Source organism: Bubalus bubalis, chromosome 3 (genome assembly GCF_019923935.1).
Source record: "Bubalus bubalis isolate 160015118507 breed Murrah chromosome 3, NDDB_SH_1, whole genome shotgun sequence".
Lineage (NCBI taxonomy): Eukaryota > Metazoa > Chordata > Mammalia > Artiodactyla > Bovidae > Bubalus > Bubalus bubalis.
Genome location: NC_059159.1, coordinates 73,003,811 through 73,012,739, shown reverse-complemented (window position 1 = coordinate 73,012,739; position 8,929 = coordinate 73,003,811).

The following is an 8,929-nucleotide window of genomic DNA, read 5'->3' as shown; positions in this document are numbered from 1 at the left end:
TTGTGCACTGCAATGAAGAGTAGCCCCCACTCACCACAACTAGAGAAAGCTCTCACGCAACAATGAGGACCCAGGGCAGCCAAAAATAAAGAAATTTTTTTAAAAAGAGTCAAAAAATAAATAAATAAAAATAAAAAAGAGCCAGATACAACTGAGCACGCACCCATGCATGCATGACTACTTCCTACCTGCAGGAACTTGGGAAAGTGTCTTTGCCTGTCTGAACTTTGTTCTCTTCATCTGAGCAGTGGCGGTTCCAGTTCCTTCCTTGAATAAGTGTTTATTAGTTTACTAGAGCTTCAATAATAAGATACCACACAGACCGATGAGGGGCTTTAAAAAAATAGAAATTCATTTTTTCACAGTTCTGGAGGTGTAAATCCAAATCAAAGTCGGGGCAAGGTTTCTCCTGCAGCCTTGCTCTTTGCCCTGATGACAGCCACCTTTTCATTGTGTGCTCACACCGCCTGTCTGCTGCGCACACACCCCTGGGGTCGCCTTGACTTCTTATAGGGACACCAGCCATGTTGGATTAGGGCTCCACCCTTATGACCTCATTTAACCTTAATTATTTCCTAAAAACCCTCTATCCTGTAGACACAGTGGGGGAAGGAGATGGTGGGACATGAGAGAGTAGCATTGAAACATGTATGCAACCATGTGTAAAACAGGGAACTTGCTGTGTAACACAGGGAGCTCAGACTGCTGCTCTGTTACAACCTAGCGGGGTGGGAGGAGGGAGGAAGGTTTGTGAGGGAGGGGATATATGTATGCCTGTGGCTGATTCATGGTGATGTATGGCAGAAACCAACAAAAAAAATAAAAACAAAAATAAATTAATTTAAAAAAACACGTGAATTTAAAAAAAAAACCCTATCTCTAAATACAGTCACATTAGGGATGAGGGTTTCAACATAAAAATTTAGGGAGGACACAGTCTGCAACAAAGTGTTATAAGGATTAAAGCATATGCCGTCTATAACATACCTGGCACACAACAGATGCTCCATTTAAAAGTATTAATTATCATTCAAGTCTTTCTGGCTCCTAGGTCAGACCTTTTTGCACCAAGTACTTCAAACAAGTTGAAATGATGTCTCACAGTTGTTACAGTATCTATACGTTAGATATTATATGATGCCTTTTTCACATACTTCCTATTGCTTTGAGGTGTGGGTCTTTCTAGGTGTCTTCTGTCACTCCTGAATCTGAGTATAAAGCCTCAAACAATGGGAAGCGTGTCTTCCATTCATTTGCACACCAACCAGGATGGCCCTCCGCCCACACCCCTCCACAGCCACTGGGGTTGAGAATGAGGGGTAACAGATTTGTGTTAAGCCATTCAGATGCTCTCTTTCGGTTGGTCCCAGATCTGGGGTAAGGAAATACAAGATAATTCTGGAACATATTGTGTCAGAAAACACAAAGTATTCGTGCGATCAGTTTAGGACACGAGCCGATCTGAAGAACTCCCACGGGCCAAATGTGGGGCAATTTGAGTGTCAAAGTAAAGTAATTACAGTGTTTGCAATATGTTGAGGGTTTTTTTTTTTTAAGATTATAAATTCTATAACGCTCCTAAAGAAGTTGGGGGGAGGGGGAGAGACGGAAAATAGGGAAAACTTTTCTGTGTAAAAATGCCATTTAAAAAGGAAGAAAGACTGATAGAAAATCATCACTTTGCAACCTCTAACGTAGTAATTTAGGCAAAGCTCATCAAAGAATATCAAAGAATATTGAATGAAAGTTGCAGGGAAACAGAATATTCACACAGTCTCCAAGCTATCACCCCACAGATTTCTTATGAATTAGAAAAGTCAAACATATAGTTACAATGGAAAGACTTGGTGATTTCTATATTAACTAAATAATCAAGATTAATCTCACCAGAAATTGCCTCCTGATGTGATGAAGTAAGTATACAACATCACCAAGGTCATTGTTTTACCAAAAAATGTTTAACCTGAATCTAACCATGAAGAAACACCAGACAAATTTAGAATGAAGGACATTCTATAAGACAACTGGCCAAAAGGCTTCAAAATGGTCAGTGTCAAGAAACATAAAAGAAGGCAGGGCAATTGTTATAGATTTTTAAATGACCAGAAATATGCAGCATAAAAACCTTGACTGAAGATTATCATGCTAAGTGAAGAGAGGCAGACAGACAAAGATAAATATTATATGATATCCCTTTATGTGGAATCTAAGAAAAATGATGCAAATGAACCTATGGTTGGTCGGGGGTGGGGGGCGCCGGGGAGAATGGATTGGGAGCTGGGGATGGACATGTACACGCTGCTATATTTAAAATGGATGACCAACAAGGGTCTTCAGTATAGCACAGGGAACTCTGCTCAATATTCTATAATAACCTAAGTGGGAAAAGAATTTGAAAAAGAATAGATACACGTATAACTGAATCACTTTGCTGTACACCTGAAATGAACACAACATTGTTAATCAACTAACTCTAATATAAAATTTAAAAAAATTTAAAAACCTTGATTGGAGCCTCAATTTTAAAAATCATAAAGGGGAATTTGGGACGCTTGAGAAACTTTGAATATATATTGGATATTACCTGATACTGTTAAATTGTGGTTAATTTTCTTAGGTGTGATAAGGGTGGTTCAGAAGAAGAAAGTCTTTACCTTAGGAGGCAATGCTGAAGAACTTTAGGGGTGAACCTCATATCTACTACTTACTTTCAAATAGTTCAGTCAAAAATCAGCTTGTGTGTGTGTGGGGGGGGTGTGTGTGTGTATGTGTGGTGTGTGTGTGGTGTGTGTGTGTGTGTAGGCAGAGAAAGAGAAAGCACACAAACATGGCAAAATGTTAACTGATGAGCATTAATAAACAATAAGGCTTACTGTTCTATTCATTCAACTTTTCTATGGGCTGGAAATTTTTCAAGATACCCTTGGGAGCAAATAATCTCTTTTCTCGGAATTTGCAATTAGGATTTAGAAATGTCATTCTAGGTTGATCACTCAAGCCTAGAAATTGAGTTTGGGTTGTTTATTTTAAAGACGACAAGTAAATCCAGAAGCTAAGGGCAGCCACCTTCTACCACAGGCTTGGAAAAACAACCCAGATGAAGAAACAGAAGAATCAGATGCCCAGAATTTTGCAGAACAGAGAAAACAGGCAACCCCAAAGACAGACAGACAGACAGACAGCATCTCCTTGTTTCTGGAGCTTTGTTTCTTGGTCTCAGGCCCCTAAAAAGGCAGCCACATGCCTGCTAATGGGTTTTAGGTGCATTGCTATATCTAAAGTCCTCCTTTGGGGACTTCCCTGTGGTTAAGTGGGTTAAGAATTTATTTAAGAATCTGCCCTCCAATGCTGAGGACAGTTTCCATCCCTGGTCAGGGAACTAAGATCCAAAAATCTGTTTTACAGTTTCAAAAACCAAAGTCCTCCTTTTGCTGAAACCAATTTGAGTGAGCTTTTCAGTTACTTGAAATCAAAGTGTATGTATATTATGTGTCTGTATAGTGGTAGAGTTTTAATCTAACATTGCACATTGTGGTAAAATAATCATAGCCTATGGGATTAACAGGTACAGAGTACCAAAATAGATGAGCAACAAGGTCCTACTGTGTAGCACAGGGAACTGCATTCAATATCTTGGAATAACTTATAATGGAAAAGAATCTGGAAATATATATATATATATATATATATATATATATATACACACACACACACACACACCAAATCACTTTGCTGCACACTTGAAACACAATATTATAAATCAACTATACTTCAATCTTTAAAAATACATATATAAATCCATAGCATAAATTTGACCATTTCTACCATTTTTAAGTGTACAGTTCAGTGGCATTCCCAGGTGGCTCAGAGGTAAAGAATTGGCCTCTACCAGTGCAGGAGACACAAGAGACGTGAGTTTGATCCCTGAGTGGGGAAGATCCCCTGGAAAAAGAAATGGCAACCCACTCCAGTATTCTTACCTGGGAAATCCCACAGACAGAAGAGCCTGGTGGGCTACAGTCCATGGGTCACAAAGGATCAGACACGACTGAGCACTAAGGCACACATACACTATCAGCAGTATTACATACATCCACCTCCCCATGCAACCTTCACCCCTATCTATCTCCAGAACTTTCCGCCTTTCCCAACTGAAACTCTGTACCCATTAAACAACAACTCCTCAATCTCCTCTCCTGCAGCCCCTGTTGTTAAATGTCGCTTCAGTTGTGTCCGACTCTGTGTGACCCTATGGACTGTTGCCCACCAGGCTTCTCTGTCCGTGGGATTCTCCAGGCAATTCTGGAGTGGGTTGCCTTTTCCTCCTCCAGGGGACCTTCCCGACCCAGGGGTCAAACCTGCACCTCTTACGTCTCCTGCACTGGCAGGCAGGTTCTTTACCACTGGTGCCGCCTGGGAAGCCCTTCCCACAGCTCCTAGGCAACCACCATGGTGCTCTACATTGCTAGGACTTTGCACCCTCTAGTCATCTCCTGTAAGTGGAATCCTACAATATTTGTTCTCTTGTGACTGATGTATTTCATTTCATTCAGCATCCTGTCTTCAAGATTCATTTATGTGGTAGCCTCTGCCAGCATTTCCTTCCTTCATGGCCAAATAATGTTCCTTTGTATGTACACACACATTCTGTTCATCCATTCATTATTGATGGGTACTAGGGTTGTATCTTCTTTTTGGCTACTATGAATAAGGCTGCTACGAATGTGGTGTTAGAGTTTTGAAGATATGCTGTGTGGGCTTCCCTGGTGGTTCAGACAGTAAAGCTTTCACCTGCAATGCAGGAGACCTGGGTTCAATCCCTGGGTTGGGAAAATCCCCTGGAGGAGAGCATGGCAACCCATTCCAGTATTCTTGCGGGGAGAATCCCCATGGACAGAGGAGCCTCGTGGGCTGCAGTCCAGGGGGTTGCAAAGAGTCAGACATGACTGAGCAACTAAGCACAAGCACACAGAGTTTTAAAGATATGCACATAAAAAAAGTTTAGTTCTATGCAGTCAAATACTAACAGAAGTTATCTCTGAAAGAATTAAGGACAATTTTTTAAAAGATTTTTTTACAGATATTTTATATTCACAGCAAAACTGAGAGGAAGATACAGAAATTTCCTACATACCCCCTCCCCCTCACATGCACAGCCTCCCCAACCATCAACATCCCCCCACCAGATGGTACATTTGTTGTAACTGATGAACCTACGCTGACAATTACTAATTACCCAAAGTCCATAGTTGACATTAGGGTTCACTCTTGGTGTTGTATACTCTGATTGTGGATAAATGCATGCACTGTTCTAGTGTCATATATTTTCACTGCCCAAAAATCTTCTGTGCTCTGCCTGTTCATTCCCCTTACCCTCTAGCCCTTGGTAACCACTTTTTACTGCCTACACAGTTTTGCTTTTTCCAGAGTATTATATAGTTGGATGGCATCACCGACTCAATGGGCGTGATTTTCAGCAAACTCCAGGAGATAGTGGAGGACAGGGAAGCCTGGAGTGCTGCAGTCCGTGGGGTCAAAATAGTCGGACAAGACTGAGCAACTAAACACATATAGGTGTGTAGTGGTGTCTCATTGCTGCTTTATTTTGCATTTCCTTGATGACATATGATGCAGAGCATCTTTTCATGTGCTTTTTTGCCATCTTATACCTGCTTGCCTGGTGGCTCAGACTGTAAAGCATCTGCCTGCAATGTGGGAGACCCAGGTTCGATCCCTGGGTTGGGAAGATACCCTGGAGAAAGAAATGGCAACCCACTCCAGTACTCTTGCCTGGAAAATTCCATGGACTGAGGAGCCTGGTGGGCTACAGTTCATGGGGTCGCAAAGAATTGGACACGACTCAATGACTTCACTTTCACCTTCTTTGGTGGAGTGTCTGTTAAAGTTTTCAACTCATTTTTTATTCCAGTCGTTTCCTTATTGTTGAATTTTAAGAGTTTTTGTGTATTATGGATAACACTCTTAACAGATGTGTCTTTTGTAAATATTTTCTTTCAGTCTGTGTCTTGTCTTCTCATTCTCTTGACATTGTCTTTTGCAAAAATGTTTTTAGTTTGAATGAAGTCCAGAGTATCAGTGCTCCCTTTTATGGATCATTCCTCAGGTGTCTTATCTAAACTGTCACCTTCGTACTCAAGGTCATCGAAGTTTTCTCCCATGTAACCTTCTTGGAGTTTTACAGTTTTGTGCTTTACATTTAGGTCTATGATGGATTTTGAGTTAATTTTTGAGAAGAGTATAAGGTCTGTGACTAGATTCTGTTTTCCTTTTTTTCATTGGATGTCAAGTTGTCTCAGCACCACTTGTTGAAAAAACTGGGGCTTCGCTGGTGGCTCAGTGGCAAAGAATCCACCTGCCAATGCAGGAGACATGAGTTCAATCCCTGATCTGGGAAGATCCCACATGCCATGGGGCATCTAAGCCCATGTGCCACAACTGTTGAACCTGGGCTCTACAGCCAGGAGCCCATGAGGCCGAGAGCTGTGCTCACAACAAGGGAAGCCACCCCAACAAGCAGCTTGTGCACTGCATCTAGAAAAAGCCTGTGCAGCAACAAAGACCCAGCATGCTGCTGCTGCTGCTGCTAAGTCGCTTCAGTCGTGTCCGACTCTGTGCGACCCCATAGACGGCAGCCCACCAGGCTCCCCCGTCCCTGGGATTCTCCAGGCAAGAACACTGGAGTGGGTTGCCAGTGCCTTTTCCATTATGTGAAAGTGAGAAGTGAAAGTGAAGTCGCTCAGTCGCATCCAACCTGTAGCGACCCCATGGACTGCAGCCTACCAGGCTCCTCCATCCATGGGATTTTCCAGACAAGAGTACTGGAGTGACTTGCCATTGCCTTCTCCGAAGACCCAGCATAGCAAGCTTATTTACGTGTGTGCGCATTTGTTCAGCCCCATGGTGGTGAGTTTGTTTCTTAAGGCTGGGGTGCAGTGGGCATCAGGGACTTTGTTCTGAACCTGATGAGACATGTTCCTAAGAGCATAGAACCACTCAGCCTCTGGGAAATCATCCTCACACAGAAGAGAGGAATCAGATTTTGTTTTTTGAAATTGATTGGGCTCTAAAGCCTGAAATAAATATTCATACTTTACAAAAAAAAAAAACCTGTTTAATGGGAGCAAAATACTTTATAAAAAATAAATTAAAAAAAGAAAGACTGTCTTTGCTCCTTTGTCAAAGAGAAGTTGACTATTTCTACATGGGTCTCCAGATAAATTTTTATTTTTATGCTTTTTTTGTATAGTTTAAAAATTATTTGCTACAATGAACACATATAGCTTACATAGTAAGAAGAAAAAAACTCTTTTCATTCTGGGGGGAAGATACTGTTTTCTGTTCCATAAGTGGTCTTTCCACCCCTGGAAATTATTGGAATAACTGTGTGGTAAAACATTCATTCATTTAGCAAACATTTCAGTATGAGAAAATTCTGTATTGCCTGCAAAGACTGGCTATATCTTGAAGGTTTTTCTCATCCAAATTTAAGCTTTTTCTCCCTATTTTATTCTGTAAATATTACTGTAACAACATGAAATAAACTTCTGAAAGCAGGGGGGAAAAGCTTCATGTCGATATCTTTCTTTTTTCCCCCTAATCTGTGTCCAGATAATTTTTTCAAAAGAAAGACTTCATTGAATTTGTTACAATATTGTTTCTGTTTGGTGTTTTGGTTTTTTGGCCTGGAGGCACATGTGATCTCAGCTCCACATGGAACCTGCACCCCCTGCATTGGGAGGTGAAGTCTTACCCCTGGACACCCAAGGAAGTGCCTGTATTCATGCCATTTCATCCAGTCATACTTAATCATCTGGCCTTCCTTTGACGTCTCTCTTCACAATCTACTAACTCATTCACTTAAAACCCTCTGGAATCTTTCATATTTGGAGCATGTTCTGCTTTGTGCTAATTCTAAACGCGTTTTTCAAGCTTCAACGGTTACCCTGTGCGACAGACAGGATCTTGTCTCATTCTAGTCTGGTACCCAGCTCTGAGCATGGTGATGGGCACAGAGGAGGTCGGTAGCCCCCGTGCTTATTGAATGAATGAACCAGAGTATGGATAGATGTGTTGGCGGGGAGGGGATGGTCTGTGTTTAGACAAAGCACACGTGCAAAGCTAGACAATGCAAATGAGAACATCTTCCCCTCCCCAATCCTGAACCCTGACTCAGAGCCCTCTGGTGCCTTTTGTCTCCAAGCAGCAGGGAATCCAAGCAGAAAATTCACTATTAATGGTTCAATAAAACATTCAGGTCCTGGATGCAGCCCCATGGAGGCCGAGTGGCAGCCCGTAATACACATGTGCCAGCTCAGGAGGAAGCCCCAAACTCATTTAGTCTTATCTGTCATTAGGACCAAAGCCGGGGCCCCCCCGGGCCAGGCCTGGGGAACTCTTTCCCCATCGGAAGGCAAAGTGGCAGAACCAAGTTTTGGCAAGCCAGCTCAGTGTCTGGAAATTTCCCCTCCTGGAGGTCTGCACTCGGTTTTGTAATATATGACACAAGAGGCTCATCGCCTACCTTTCCCTTGGAGGAACAATGCCATTATCTTCAACCGATGATGAGACTTTGGTTTTTTTTTTTAGGCGCTGTGCTCCTGTGATTCAACAAGATACATTTTGCAAGTGATTCTGACGGCACCAGCTCCTGTTGCTTGGGGAAAGCTCTTTGATTGTAATGATGGCAGACAGAGCTGGAGGTACCAGCTGTGTGCATGACAAGTGTGGTCCACAGACCCCAGGGTGGGGAGATCCATGGGAGGGAGGGAGACCAGCAGGACAAAGTTCTTAGGTAATGTCTTTTAATTGATGGTGAAAACATGGACTCAGAGATCCATTATTTCATTTTTGCAAAGAATGAAAATGAGTTTCTTTAAAAAAAAAAATATGTACTTATGTATGTTCATGG